The sequence below is a fragment of the Mastacembelus armatus genome, chromosome 22 (genome assembly GCF_900324485.2).
Source record: "Mastacembelus armatus chromosome 22, fMasArm1.2, whole genome shotgun sequence".
NCBI classification, from domain to species: domain Eukaryota; kingdom Metazoa; phylum Chordata; class Actinopteri; order Synbranchiformes; family Mastacembelidae; genus Mastacembelus; species Mastacembelus armatus.
Window position 1 is genome coordinate 9,482,479 of NC_046654.1, and position 15,550 is coordinate 9,498,028.

Below are 15,550 nucleotides of genomic sequence, written 5' to 3' on the forward strand. Positions count from 1 at the left end.
ATTTCATTAAGTAGATTATTGTTTTTGTATACATCAGTTTACTGAAACCTATTGTAACATGCCTTTTTATGAAAAAATAGGGAAATCCCTCTAAAACGGAAGAAATCTAATCCATATTTAGGAATATATAGGAGGGAATGAACATGTAGTTGCCAAAACTAGTGGCTCTTTGTTAATCATTCATACAATGATGAGCTAAAAATGTTTGAATTTTACATATGTGGAAGAAAAAGGGCAGCCATGAAAAAAAAAATTGTATTGGTTGTTCACAGCAGAAAGATGATAAGACAGAGGTGCTTGCCTCTGAGTAGCGGGCATAGAGCTGGCTGCACTAAGAAACTTTGACAAGTAGTCAATGTGAGTCCTCCTGGGGTGTATGTTTTTCTACTCAGGCTCAGTCAGTCAGACCACTTTTTGTGCCCCTGGAGATAAAAAGAACTTCCGCCATGTCCTGATACTGTAGATAATTTGTGCCATGATGTTTTTATAACGAGGAAAGGGATTTGGGTTTGTTCAGCCTTTCCTTCATCAATTCAAGATTAACAACAGGGTCTGTCTGCACAACCAATTTAAAGGAGAGATTTTGAACCTGTGAGACACATACAGATCACATCCAGGATAACTTGAAGTTCAGTATTGATGTGTTGTCAAAGGGACCGAGGGGGGGGATAGAAGGTCATGCAAGTGACCAGCAGGCTGTTCATGCAAGGGAATCCAGTTGTATAACCACTACATGTGTGTCAGTTTGTTTTTCCAAGACCTTTAACACACCCTGCTGAACATGCCAGGGCAAATCCCTGTGAATTGGCCCAGCGCTCCAACATTAATCTGAGGCAGGGGTGACCATCCACAGTCTAAATTGAGCCCTCAGAGACCATTCACCCAGAGAAAAAGCGTTGTTAGAGAGCTGGAGAGACCAGGAAGGTTCAGTGTGCCCCCCCAGTCCAACAGCTTGTGCTGCTGGAGATGAGATAAGGGCTATCAGCTGCCTGGCTCCACCGAGAGGAAGTGCTGTATTTTGATGCTAAGAGCAGCAGAATCAGCCATCGCCAACAAGCACAGAGACTTAAATACGAGCTCAAGCAGGAATCAAAGGCTATTCTGGAGCCAATATAAGTGGAATGCCAATAGAAACGGGTCCAAAGATGCATGGCACTGATGCAGTCAGCTGTGGCCAAAAATATCCATTGACTTAGAGTCTCTGTTGTAGAGATAGTTTATCACTCTGTAGTTATTTATGTTGGATTCACAGCAAGTGAATTTTTCACCTATGTTGTTCTGCGTTATTAAGCTTTGTTTTATTCCTGTTCACCTAACAAGTTATGAGTGGACACGCTAACATTGGCATTTGATTGACTCTACTTCACAGTTAAAAGCAAACTAATTTCTATCCTAGTTAACATTATTGTTTCAATCTCAGTAACTTTCTTTATTTGTGGCTGTTGCTTTCAGAGGAACCAGTGATTCCTAATCATTTTCATTTGCATATGAAGATAAGTCTAATATGGTTGTCGGCTAATCCCCTCCCTCTAAGTGCTGGATAACAAACCATTTTTAGCTTTTAATCCATTAATGAAATTTGTTTGCTCATTGACTTAAATCATCACCATAATTATAGGGATGAATTTATCATTTCAAGCTATTTGAAATGATGGGTATTGTGCATGGTATTTGCATACACAAATTAATGACAGTGATGTGTCGTTAATTGATATGATTTTCCATAGTCATTATGGTGCAAACCACACACTCATGGTTGCCTTAATGAGACATGATGAATTAAGGTGAAATTATTAAATTCCAGTTTTCATTACTTTTACATTAATTTAGTATAGAGAATTTTAAACTGTACAAACTGACTTATATGTAATGCAAAAGGGAGCGCAGACTCATAATTTATGTATATGGTGACCCATTACTCAGACATCAATATATCTCATGCTCTCACAGAGGAGAGGCGAAGGGGCATGAGTTCAAAATTACAGGGCCGAGACCTTCATCTGACATCCTTAAATGCTTGCAATTTTACTGGTCAGCACTTTGAAATCATTAACCATTGTTTAGTGTCTAATGCACATATTAATTATGCATGGTGGTTAAGATGTACATACATCGCAATAGCCCTTTAAATCTCTTAGAGCATATTTTTAGCTGCCATCATTGATTGCTCACAGCTTTTACGCTACATCCAGCACTAATAATTTGCAGATGCAACATTTTGGAAGCTTACATGTTTGTTACAGCACACTGTCCCCTGTGTATTGATTTAGACAAAGAAAATGCACATATGATTCAGAAAAAGTTTTTGCTTATATGTTGTCTGTGGATGGTGCAGGTTTGTTCAGGCTGCACAGTAGCTGTGGATCACAAACACAGAAGTAGTCATTGCACACAAACCACTGTCAGTTCTCATCACTCCAAAAGACCCCGAGGGCTGCACTGTGCATGTGAGTGAGGTGCTTACTTTGTGTTCCTCACTCCTGATAGCCACCCTTGAGGCACCTTTCATCTGGAGATGTGCTCTCTGCTATTTTCAGCCCCTCTGAGCTGAGCGCTGGAACCATCAAGAAGCACGAGATTGGAAAACCTGAGAGTGGCATCAAATAAATCTAAGGTTCTGCAAGCTTTTCCCCCCACCTATTATAAAGCTCCAACTGACCAGCCAACACAGTATCTATTTAATAAATAGTTTCCACAGTGATGACTCCTGGGAAAGAGGCAGGAAAAACAAAACATCTCATTGTGTTCCCTAGTCCACATGTTGTATGTCAAAACCACAGGGGAAAAAAGAAAATACATTTTTGCTGCATACCTGATGAGAGCAAAATATGTAGCGTGTTTTTCTTTTGTTTTCTTTTTGTTTGTTGTTGTTGTTGGTGTGGGAACTGACTAAAGGTTATTATTTTTATGCAGTAATCAGTTCAGTAACAAAGGACGTGTTTGTCCCTGTAGACATAGTGGCAGGTCAAGGGAAAAAACAGATGTTACCTGTTATACTGTAAATATACTAGTGAGTATTCAACAAAATGGCAGTAACGTAACACATATAAGTCGCACAACAAACCAAAAAAAAAAAAGACTGTAGTCCAGAAAATAGAGTACCTCTGAACCTGGGATCATTACTACTTCCAATCTTTCTTGACAAGGTTTGACATGTTCCTTAAAAGAAGCACTTATCAAGTCAAACACCAGTGTTAGATGGCACATTGGAACCCTTGACTCCACTGAAATTAATACTGTACTGCTGAAAAAGTGAAAACACAAAATTATAACTCCATTTGTAAAACACAAGTAAAAATGCTGACCAAAAGAAAGAGTTATTTTGCAGACTTCAAACTGCAGGTAATAAAGTATGCAGCGGAAACAAAGTTTAAAGTGAGTGTTCACATTCAGGTAACCCGAGACAGGAGGAGGACAAGCCTCTTCACTTTCCCCCTGAAATTGCTGGAGTTGTTTAATTGACACGTAAACAACTTTGTTAATTTGGTAATGTACTTCTGCTTGTTGCTTAGCCTACGTTGTTCACAGGCTGATTTAGACTAGTATTAGTGTAATTAAAAATGCCTTTTCAACAAGGCCGTTTTTGCTAAGTAACTTATAATCCAGAGAATACGGTACTCGCTCAAAGTCTCAGTCTCAGTAAAAATACTATTTTATATTCTTTAAAGGCTGCTAACTTCAATGGGATTTACCCTAATTAAATGAAGGTTACAAATATCACTAAATACAATACTAGTAGTATGATTTTATTTCTTTTCTTCCAGCATTCACTCACCTGAATGATAACCCTTCTCAGTGATTACAATTCCAAGCACCTCTGTTTGAGTGGGACGAGTTCAGAAGTCCTGAACCTGAATTCAAAGCTATCAGGTGTTGCTAATGTGTTTCCAATTTCCTCCCATCCTCTTAATACAAACCGCTAAAAAAGCAGGGCTTTTCGCCACAGTGTTGCCTGTAAGCGTACAAGGCAGCTTTCACATCAGATTATGACCCCTCATAAGCATCTTTCCAAGTCCTGCCTATAAACATTGCTTAGGGCTACAGATGCATTCATATGGCCCCAATCTCTCTGTGTCAGAGTGGCAGGAGGGTAATTGCTGGTGACAGAACGGCCTGTCAGAGTAGCTTTCTCAACTGTGTCTCTGTGTGTGTGTGTGTGTGTGTGTGCGCGCGTGCATTTTTGTGTGTTGCACTCTGTCTGTCTGAGTGGCCACGGTGGTAGGTGTGGATATTTCTCCTTCTCCACAATAGGCCTCAGGTCTATTGCCTCACGTCCACCCCATCCTCCTCATCATAATGTGACCCCACTGCCATTCACCTGGGAATATAAGGAGCAATGATGAGCTGCTACTCTCAAGGCTTCCTGCAGGGATTCTGGGATACTGTGACGGTGTCACACAACCCATCCGGGCTTCTGTGAGAATCAAGCCCCTGACATGCAGACAAAGCAGCAGCCAGGCTCTTTGTTATGTCTGGGTGTGTGTCTGAGCATTTGTGTGCCTGTGTGTGTGTTTGTAATCATGTTGTATATGAAACATAAAAGACAGAGGTTGCCAGTGTCACAGGGGACGGCTTCTCATTCTTCCAGCTTTCAAAGCGCACACAAACACACTGTTCACACATGTACAGTGCCCAACAAACTGGCATATAGAAGCACCTTGAGGATAAGAACGCTTATACATTCCACGTCCTCTATTCCATCCAATCTTACCACTGCACATGGTGTTTTGGATTCACCCTGGAGTTCTTTTTTATTTAGGACAAAATCTGTCTGTGTCAGTCTTTTGAAACTCATTTTTGCATCTGACAGTGGCATTGCTTCATTATTGAACCCTGAACAAAGACCCTGTCTGAGTTTCTCACTCCTTTTATCCTTTATCACACGAGTTCACTGGAATTCATGAACTGGAACAGAAACTACAATCACAGGCCTGTTACTTCATTTACTTGCAATGGAAAATTAAAAATATAAAAAACAAATATTGCTTTAATATTTTTTTTCCAGGAAATATTATTTTTCCTTCGTTTCTTTCAAACTGTATTTGGGCAGGAGTCAAACTATTTCAGTGTTTTTAGAGCCATGAAACTTTCATCAGCATGTCTGTTAACGCTGGTGATACTGTAACTAAAGGGATACACTTAACCGCCTTCAGAATTCTTCCTCATCTGCATAACAATAGCACGGTAACAATGAGCAAATTTATGAGCATGTCTGACAGTTTTTAACCATGAATTCAATACTATGTACAGAAGACAGGAAAAGAAAAGGGGGGGTGGGAGGGGTAATCAAACCAGAGAGAACAGACGGGCAGAAAAACAGAGGGATGAAATGCGTGTCTGTGTAAGGGGGGATGGGAGTGTAGTATGGGCTTCATTATTTTGCTGCTCAGTTTATTCTTAGACTGTATGACAACTGCCAGGTTTACATAAAACCCAAATTTCAGACACTAAGCTACCACATGGCCTTGGGCAAACACGCTAAAATCCCCTCTACACACTGTCTTCCTCATAAATAGTTAACACACAAAACACAGAGACAGTCCTACAAACTTTCTCCCAATATTCATGCACTGCTTGTCATAGTCCTGTCACACTGTTTAGACAGATGAATGTAATATTAATCCTCCCACAACCCCTCCTCTGGCTTGCCACTAACAGCCCCCCCCCACACCCTCTCATTGCTGCCATTACATTACATTTTCCCCTTGGCCCTGGTCCAGCTGAGCTGTCAGACTGAGGCCTAGTCTTAGCCCTTGTGCGTTGACGTCAAGACAGTGCGAAGCATTTGTGTATGGCATCTGCCAAACGCCGATGGCCTGTCAGGCTCCTCTCTCTGTCAATGAGTAATTGGCATACATACAGTATGAGCAGACACATGCAGGTGGCTGTCTCCACTCAGTGGTACCTTCCCTCCCCACCTTAGGAGCCCCAAGGGGCCCATTTAAGCAGTGGTCCTGTGGCGGCAGCCTGCTTGTGTATATATTATGGGCAATATCCTGCACTCCTTCACAAACTTTAAGTGCCAAAATAAAACATAATTGGCCGTCTGGAGTTGAGACGTAATGGCATGCATTCATTTTAGAGATTGAAAAGTTTTCCTCCTGCATGGAAAATGATGGTGGGATATTTTGTGTTTGTTTATTTAACAGATGGCATTTGTTCTCTGGTCTTACTAACTCTGTACCTCCTGCAGTATGCCAGACTTAAAATTCAGAAGCATATGTGGTACAGCAGGGGTGTTAGTCACGGTGCAATAGCCAAATCCCAAACAGGTTGTAAATGCAGGTCTGCCTTTCTAGTCCCTCTGTCTACATCCCCATTGCCCTGCTAAAACCTGAGTTCCCAGTGTTCAGAGATTTGCTAGAGGCTGCTTGGAGGGCTGCTTTGCTGTCAAACATAAGGCAGAGTTAGTCACTGTAACACAGGGATTGTCGAGTAAAGTGTCCAAGAGTGTTCGGGTTAAAGCTCTTCCTTGCCTCTTGACTAGTTGCCATGTTCAAATCTGGTATCGCCCAAACTTTTCTTTAATAAAAATACATGCTTGACCTATATACTATACACACAGAGCATGTAATTGGATTTTCTTAATGCATCACAACTGTTACCTCCAAGGCAAACACATATACCTTTGGTGACATAAATATCTATAACTTTATCCTGTTTGAAAGGGTTTATACATCTGAGAAAGCTTTTTTTATCATTTGTCTGAGCCACCATTGTGGATTGTTCTTTAATATGTTAAAGCTCTGAAAATTTCATGCTTGTCAAACTTGTGTCTCAGTCAAATTTATGGAAATAACTGACGTGTTATAATGATATAATATAATGAATATAATTGATGACAGTAGGTCGGTTAGGAAAATCAAGGAATTTGCAATTATAATATTCTGATCTATAATTAAGGGTAGGACATGCAAAAATATGTGATTAAATATTGGGAATGGTTACAGTTAAGTAAACATTTGGGAAAGGCCTTGGTTATGGTTAATTTAAAAAACCCATTAATAACTGGGCTGTGACACGATAAGAGCTTCAGCCTCGTGTGTATCAGCCCGATGAGCTACACACACGGCCACAACCCTGATGGCCACACACTTTACCTTTCACCTTACCACATAAAATGTATTTGTACTGCATGCTTGCGTTTCATCCCGGCCTACTTAGAGTATTTTTATCATCAATCATGTGTACTAGACCTTTTTTGACCTAAATTAGGTCAGCCTTAAAATTAGAGAATCAAATGTAGGCAAACTTGCCCTGTCCTTACACCTCAGGCTAGTGTCTGACAGTTTATGCACATGGCCAAGAGCCAGTAAACTGTAAAATGATGCACTCTTAAGTTTTACAATATCCATGAAAATTCTAAAAGTTCACAGCTCTCAAGTCCAAATGAAATAGATGAATTGATTTTACACATAAGTATTGTATGAGCAGTTCCTTCAAGCTCACCAGCTAAACTCCTAACAAGCATCTAAAGTCCATTGATTTCCCTCAACTTTACCCTGTTGCATCTATAAACACAGTCCAGTGTTGATAATTTGAGATTCACTATATGCGGCCCATGCTTGAATTGCTGTGTTTTTATGGATTACCGTACATGCAGACCAACTCCTGGGCAAGCGAGCAGAAACGTTAATACTATTCAGCTCCTGTACTGTGTGAAGAGTAAATCTCTCATTAGTATGTAAACTGCACTGTAGTGGGTCAAAACAACGAGACCCGGTGGACTTCCACTCAGAATAATGTGGCCTCGAGTCTTTTCACTGACAGACATTCAGAGCCCAGGAGCTGCGAGAGCCAGACCGCCAGCCTCCCTGCTGACTCCAGCCGGCAATCAACAGCATTGTGAGGCCACTTTGAGGTCATTACATGATCCAGACACTTATCAACCGCCTCCCGGTAGCCTCCAGACCGTTAACATCTCCTTAAGTAAATTGTGTGCACAAGTCACTAAGTGTTCTTCTACCCTGACACTTCAATGACCTCAGTAAGCATTGCTGATTTTTCCCCTCTTCCCACCTTCTTCAAATCACATTCCCCTTCTCTTTCTGCCTCCTTCCTTGCTATCAACTGTTGGTTGATTGTACTTGCTATTGATTTCATCATGGTTTCTATATTGCTTCTATGTCATTTTGTGGGGAAAAAAAAGCATCTGGAAATTTGAGCCATATCCAGAATTTCCTTCTCTGTCACCCAGCCTTTTTTTTTTTTTTTTAACCTGTTTCTCTATGTCCTCTCTGCTGTTCTTCCTAACATAGATGACTGTTTCCTATCTTGTTAGTTCTTTTTTTTATGTTCCGTAAAGTGAACAGGGAAGATGAGGTTGTCTGCGGCTCCCTTAGCTGCCACGTTTTTGCATAACGCTACAAATGTGCTCTGAAGGCAGAAACATATAAATGCTCCCTGATGTGGAACACATTGGTGGACCGGTAGTAGTGGCATCACTCCTCCCCCCACCAATGTTATTTTCATCTTCTTCAACAGGGGAGATGACTTTCGTACTGGCGTATGGTATAGCGCACCATAGTGGAACTAAAAGACCGAATCAAGTAGCCCGATCCAGCTCTCCCTAGGGGTTCAACGCTACAGAGACGAGAGATTATAGAGACTCACAATGTCCTTCAGAGGACCCCACTGTGACACTCGACCATACACAAACCATTCTCAAATACATTCCCACAGTGCAAAAGAGAACCAGCACCATGAGATTTTTGTGCTGGTGGAGAAAAGATACAGAAATCTATAAAACATGCTCCATACTAAAGCACAGCACAGTGCCTGTTGCATATAGTGAAAATGTATACATGAGAAGAATGGGAAAAGAAAGATGGCATTCTGAGGGGGAAAAATCCCATCATCCGCAGGAGTGCTTTCCAGTATATGACTGTCTGGCATTCAAAATTGATGCCAGTGTGTTTTTATTCAGCTTTCTGTGGATCTGCAGGTGCTGTTGCTATGGCGTCTTTAAATATTTCATGCCCCTCCAAGTTTTGAGCGCCAGCCAATGATTCCCAGATATCGATTTATTTCACCAATCAAAACACCATGTCGTTGCCCTCACTTGTCGAGGCCCTGGCTCCTGATATGCTCCCCTCATTTTTCTGCTTGATTAATCAATAAATGCCCCTGCAATTTTGCCCAATTAGTTTCACACTTTTTCCATCGATTAAATGGGGAGGAAAAACATATTCCATTTTGATGCACATCAGAGGGAACTCAGGCACCTCATCAGGTGGTATTGATCCAATCCAGTCGCCCTTAACGAGCTGTGTGCCAATGACCTCCATCATTAGACTTCAAGGCTGCTGGCTTATGCAGTCCAGACATGTGCTGTTGTCATCAAACCCGCCCAGTATCTCCAACCATCCCCCTTCATCACCCGACTGCTTTGCTTTCCCCTTTTCCCGTCCTCCCTCTCTTCTTTGCTTCATCACCTACATCCAGTCCCCCTGCCCTTCCTCCCCCACCTCTCCTCCTTCATTCCCTTTCTCCTCACTTCCCGCCCCTCCTGTTTCCTTACATTTCTGTTCTCTATTCATTCTCTCCTGTAATCAGATCATGGCGACCCCCCACTGGTGTTAATGGAGGTGAGAATCAGCCCTGGGTGTCAGGATGCATCTCATCTCTCAGGTACTTGCCTGCCAGTAATGAGGACGGGCACTGTCAAAACCGAGCCTCCCGCTGTGCCAGACACACACGAGGGCATAATGAGCAGTGTGTATTAATAAAGGGAAAACAAAAAAAATAGTTAAACTCTTGCCTTGTTCATCCACCTGCTCATGGTATGTGCTTAGCTTTGCTGAATGCGCCTGTGTTGTCTGATGCCTACGGCCCCCTCCTGTGCACCCCAGAGCAGTGCAGTTCACTGCAAATATAAGCACTCAAAATGTCCAGTGGCGTTAATGAGTGAATGTTGAGAAAGTCTTAAAATGTCTCAAATAGAATTTTGATAGTTGTTATTGAACAAGTTTAGGTTGTTTTGATTATTTTAACATTAATTTAACATTACTGTGTGAAGTAACGTAGTGTGTTCTATAGAAGTGATATTTTTGTGTTGCTTTAATCCACCTAATATAGGGAGGTGCAAGCTGTATGAGACACTGATGGAAAATTTTCAGAGTTTGGGAGAAGTGTGTTAAATATGACAAATGTGAACCGCCCTGCAGTAGGTGCCATTAAATGCAGAAATATGGAACTTTAGGTTTAAAGCCACTGAAGTCACATGGGAAGTCAGACAAACCGCTGTTAGAGATGTGCAGACAGATACAGACTGGATTGTTAAAAGAGATGGAAAGACTCGTTCTACAGCTCATTTCTCAGTAGCTTTGAACATGACAGCAAGAATTCAGATTACTCTGTAGCTGCTATTGTCTTTATTCTCTGATTCATGGATAGGAGTAATGCCTTCAGTGGGAAAACTCTGGTTAGTGGACAGATTAATAGCCTTGGTTAAGTGACAGATTAGTGGTTCTTTATGTCTCTTATTTGTCTTTGCCTCTGAAGCTGTTAAAAGAGCTGATAATCCAGTAAATTTTGGGTTGTTAGCAGAGAAGATGGGCAAATCAGTATTAATTGGTTCTATTACAAGAAACTGTTTGAGCTGAGTTGGAGGGGTTTTATTATATCCACATCAGCTTCTGACACTACATTGGTCTTGAGTGTTGTTGGAACTTTGCTCACACATTTACTATACTTCAGCTGGTGTTTCTGGTGTTTCTGAATTAGTTTTACATATTGATTTTCACTTAAATCATAAAGCTTTTCAGAATGAGTTTAATAGGCACAAAGAAACTTCTAAACAAACCTGAAAGAGACCCCCTGTCCTATTTAGTCAATTTAGTGCATTTGTTAAATTAAGCTCACACTTAAATATGCTAACCTGATAATAAAATGCTTTATTACATTATAATAATGAAGTGATTTCCTGGCTGTGAGTATTAGGCAATGATCAGACAATCTCCAGCAATGTAAAGAGATTCAGGTTTATTACTAATAATCATTTGGTTACTTTTTTTGAGCAAACTATACAGTTTATCTTAAAATACATTATTATAAACAGGATGATAACACCAATAATTAGAGCAGGTACTGTCAAATCTAAGTGTGTCTTACTTTGTGTCATTTTGTAGTTTCGTGATATGGCAGCCCTCGCGGCTTCATCTTATGGCCCTAAATGACTCAGCCGAGTATGTAAACAATGGGGTTTCCTCTTTAACATTTAGATTTTCATTTACTATCAATAACACTATGTTAGTGGGACAATCCTTTCTCATCTGTACCCTTGTAAACTGACACAATTCCCCCTTATATAGTGTTGGTGAAATTGTGTGTTCATTCAGGTGACATGCCAGTAGGCCTGTTTCCCCAGCATGGCCACACTAAGCTAATAAATCTACTGTAACACAAGGTATAGTTATATCAGAATCATACAGTAATTCGCTTTTATTGTCAAATATTACAAAATAGTGACCCTGAATGAGAGAAGGAAGGTTTGGTAAAGTAAGCAGCACCTGTCTAACTGCACGTCTTTTATGCTTCTAATATTCCGATAAGCAGTTCTCACTTTTCAGGTGAGTTTCCAAAATAAATGTGAATTTCTGTCTAATAAATGTCTTTACCTTGTGGTAAAGCGAAGCATTGGTCAATATGGAGAGAGACAGATCAATATGTGAATAGTCCTCTCATTATTTAGCTAATGCATGTTGTTTTTACATGCAGGAGAGAAACCAAAGGGATTTAAAAATAGTATAACCCCAGTTGTGTTTGTTACTTACACCACTCTCATTATACATGTATGAGAAATTAAGCACAAAAGCAATAGACCATGCATTTAAAATGTTCCATTAATGAGTTGCTAAGACCGCAGATGGGGTTATTCTTTAGCATGAATAGTATATACAGGAAGATAAATTGTTGTGTCTTTCACAGCTAGAGCTGCTGAACTCGGTCAGTGTTTTTCTTTTCTCATGCATTCTGACCTATTGCTGTAAACTCATACTGGGCTTTGAGCTTGTTGATGTGTGAAAACTTTGAACAAAAAGCTTCTTGAGACCGCTTTAGTTTGCATTGGTACTACCTTTTGATGGGAACTACATAAATTATGCATGGACTGAGCATTAGGGCTGAATTTAAACCCCAGTGTTATACACCAGAGCCTCAAGATATCTGAACACACAATCAATAATTCTCCATCAGAGGGGGGCTTCCGAAAGGCCCACACAGTCTTCTTTGAAGCCGCCTGACAAGTTAAACCCGGTCCAGTTTCTTTTCTACTAATGGCCAGCCTCTGAGGGGGGGAGAATATGACATGTTCTGTTGTAAAGTCTTATTTCTATGTAGCCCAATTGTATGATATTGAAGGTATTACAGGGATCAGTTTTAGACTTGGATTTAGTGCTAGAGAGTGTGGTTGGTTGTGGAAAATACGAAAGCAGGAATCCTCTTTGAAAATAGCATCAGCTAAAAAATGTAAGGAACAGAATCCATTTCAGTTCTGCAGTTTTAAAAGGATGACAGTAAAGGTCGGTATAAATTCGCTTTAAATCCTTGGATGTTTCGATGATGAGTTTTTTTTTTTTTTTCTCCGTCTTTCTCCTTTTTTTTTTTTTTTTTTTTTTTTTTTTTGCAATTGTGCCCTTTGGCAATGTTCTCTGAAAGGAGTTAGAGTTGGAGATGTAGAACATTTGTGATAATGAAGCAAGCCTCCTGGTTTTAATTCCTTGAACAAGCCATTGATCAATTAGCAACACAGCTATGTTTGCTCCCTGTGTGTCTCATTTAGACCTTGCTTTGATTGAAACACTGATTCTGCCTACAACAAAAAGCCATTCCTGTGAGAAGTAAGCCAAAAACTAGTCTAGAAACATGAAAAGAAAAGAAAAGTAGTTTTATATGCTCTCTATGTCAGTGTAGCTGTCTGTCTTGAATGCTTTATTTCTAGACCTAAGTTATTTGTCACATATGGAGTGCAGGGTTACTCATGTGGTGCAACTTGGAGGCAATCTACTGAGACACAGAGTTAGAAGCCTGAAGATTTGTTTCCCTTTCTTCCATATCCCACTTGAAACTGGGCGTGTGTGCCCATGTGTGTGCGTGTGTGTGTGTGTGTGTGTGTGTGTGTGTGTGTGTGTGTGCGCGTGCAGTATTTCTGTTCAGTCACAAAAGTCTACGGCAAGAAATGTTATGCACACCATACCTAGGTGTAGCTCAGGTGTGTTAGACAACAGTAAGTAACTCCAGAAGAACTACTTCTCCTTTCGGCTGCTCCCTTCAGGGGTCGCCACAGCGAATTATCTGCCTCCATTCAGCTCTATCCTCTGTATCCTCCTCACCCACACCAACTATCCTCATGTCCTCCTTCATTGCGTCCAAGAACCTCCTCTTTGGTCTTCCTCTAGGCCTCCTTCCTGGCAGCTCTAACCTCAGCATCCTTTTACCAATGTATTCACTGTCCCTCCTCTGAACATGTCCAAACCATCTTAATCCGGCTTCCCTTTTCTCCAAAACATCTAACATGAGCTGTCCCTCTGATGTCCTCATTCCTGATCCTATCCATCCTCGTCACTCCCAGAGAGAACCTCAACATCTTCGGCTCTGCTACCTCCAGCTCTGCCTCCTGTCTTTTTCTCAGTGCCACTGTCTCTAAACCAGACAACAGTGCTGGTCTCACCACTGTCTTGTCCACCTTTCCTTTCATTCTTGCTGACACTCTTTTGTCACACATCACACCTGACACTTTCCTCCACCAGTTCCAACCTGCTTGCACACGTCTCTTCACTTCTTTTCCACACTCTCCGTTGCTCTGGACTGTTGACCCTAGGTACTTAAAATCCTCCACCTTCTTCACCTCTACTCCCTGTAACCTCACCGTTCTACTTGAGTCCCTCTCATTTACACACATAACTCCAGAAGAACTAGATCACCAATAATCAAACTACACACAATACGAGGAGACAGGTTAGATGACGATTTCTGGGATTGTAATGTGTATTTCCCGCAAGACAAGAGGTTTCTTGTCTTGTGTTAGAAAAGCAGGTCCTTCCTTTTTAATCGATCTGACCATGAGCAGGCTGAATATTTTTCAACAAAAGTCGTTTGTTTTTTTTCTTCTGCGCTCAGAAACACATCTACACAGCTAGACAGGCCAGACAGTGTAATAGCTGCATGATGCAAGAATCTGACATTGTTCAAATCACATGACAAAGGTCTCAGACACCTTTCAGTGCTCCTGTTGCAAAAGTAAAAGCACCAGCCTTACAGCTCGCCAGAGGAAACAATTGGTGTGCTCCCTGGATGGGAACCTGTATTCGGCCAGTTGCAGGGCAGAGTGTGGTTTTTTTTTTTTGTTTTTTTTTTTTCTTTTGTTCAAATAGTGATCACACACATGTAAAGATACCGTTCTGTGTGTCAGAGATTAGCAGATTACTAGTGGCAGACTAGTAAGTGTTTTACCTTTGCCACAGTGTGAAAGTCTGACTTTATTCTCACGTTGTCTTGGTTTATATTCAAGCTGTTTATGTTCCACTGGATTTTGTTTTGCTCCTGGGAAACTGAGGAGATTGTTTGGATGATTTCTGGGAGTTAGGCTGAAATTCATGCCTTGTCTTGTCCTGTTGTGTCCTCGCCACTGGATTCACATTTCAGCTGTGCATCTAAACAGTATTGACCACAAGGGCACCCACTGACAAACATACAATGAGTTGCGGTCAAAAGGAATAGGTTGTGAGTCTGGGTTTTCCCTCTTAACAACCATTGCCGCAGAGACCGTGAAGTGAAACAGTCAAGTGAACTGTCAGCTGAGACAGTGGAGCGAGAAGAGAGGCGGGGAGACAGAGAGAGAGAGAGACGGAGTGAAAGAGGGAAAGGAGTATATAAACAGACTCCCTTTAACAAGTTTGTTTTTTCAAGGTGTCAGGTTCCACAGCCAAGTTTACAGTTATCTGTGAGGTCTATCCTGTTTGGTTTGGCATGCGCCTGGGCTGGAGCAATAAATTTCACTGAATGCTATGAACCGTTAATTAGGCTGGCAAATGGAGCTTGTAATTTGGCAGAAGCAAAACCCACAGCACTTTGAATTGTAGATACGCTGCTACAGTGGCTCAAAGAAACTGCAACTGCTCTGATGATTGAAGTTTCTCTATGTGTGTGTGACTATCTGATAGTGTGACTCCAAATATACAGTACGCGTTCATTTGTGTAGAAGTCTGACAGTGTGGATTTGGCCGTGCATGTAGATTTTTTTTTTTTTTTTTTTTTTTTCCTTTGGAGGATCTGAAAGCTTCCTGGCAGCTGCTAATCTTCCACCAAAAGCAAGACTGAGGTTTTCACTTGGCACACACATCTTTTTTTCTGTCTGTGTCAAACTGGATGGAAGGGAAATTGGCTTTTTTCTTTATGGTGAGCGAGTTGCTCAAAAACCGCCAGACAATCAAGCATGGCAGAGCATTGAAACAACTCGGAGGAGCTGTGATTTACTTTCATCTACATAAAATCACAAGGTTATTTGATCACCAGGCGAATTCGTGTTGCAGTCTCAATGAAACCTGACAGT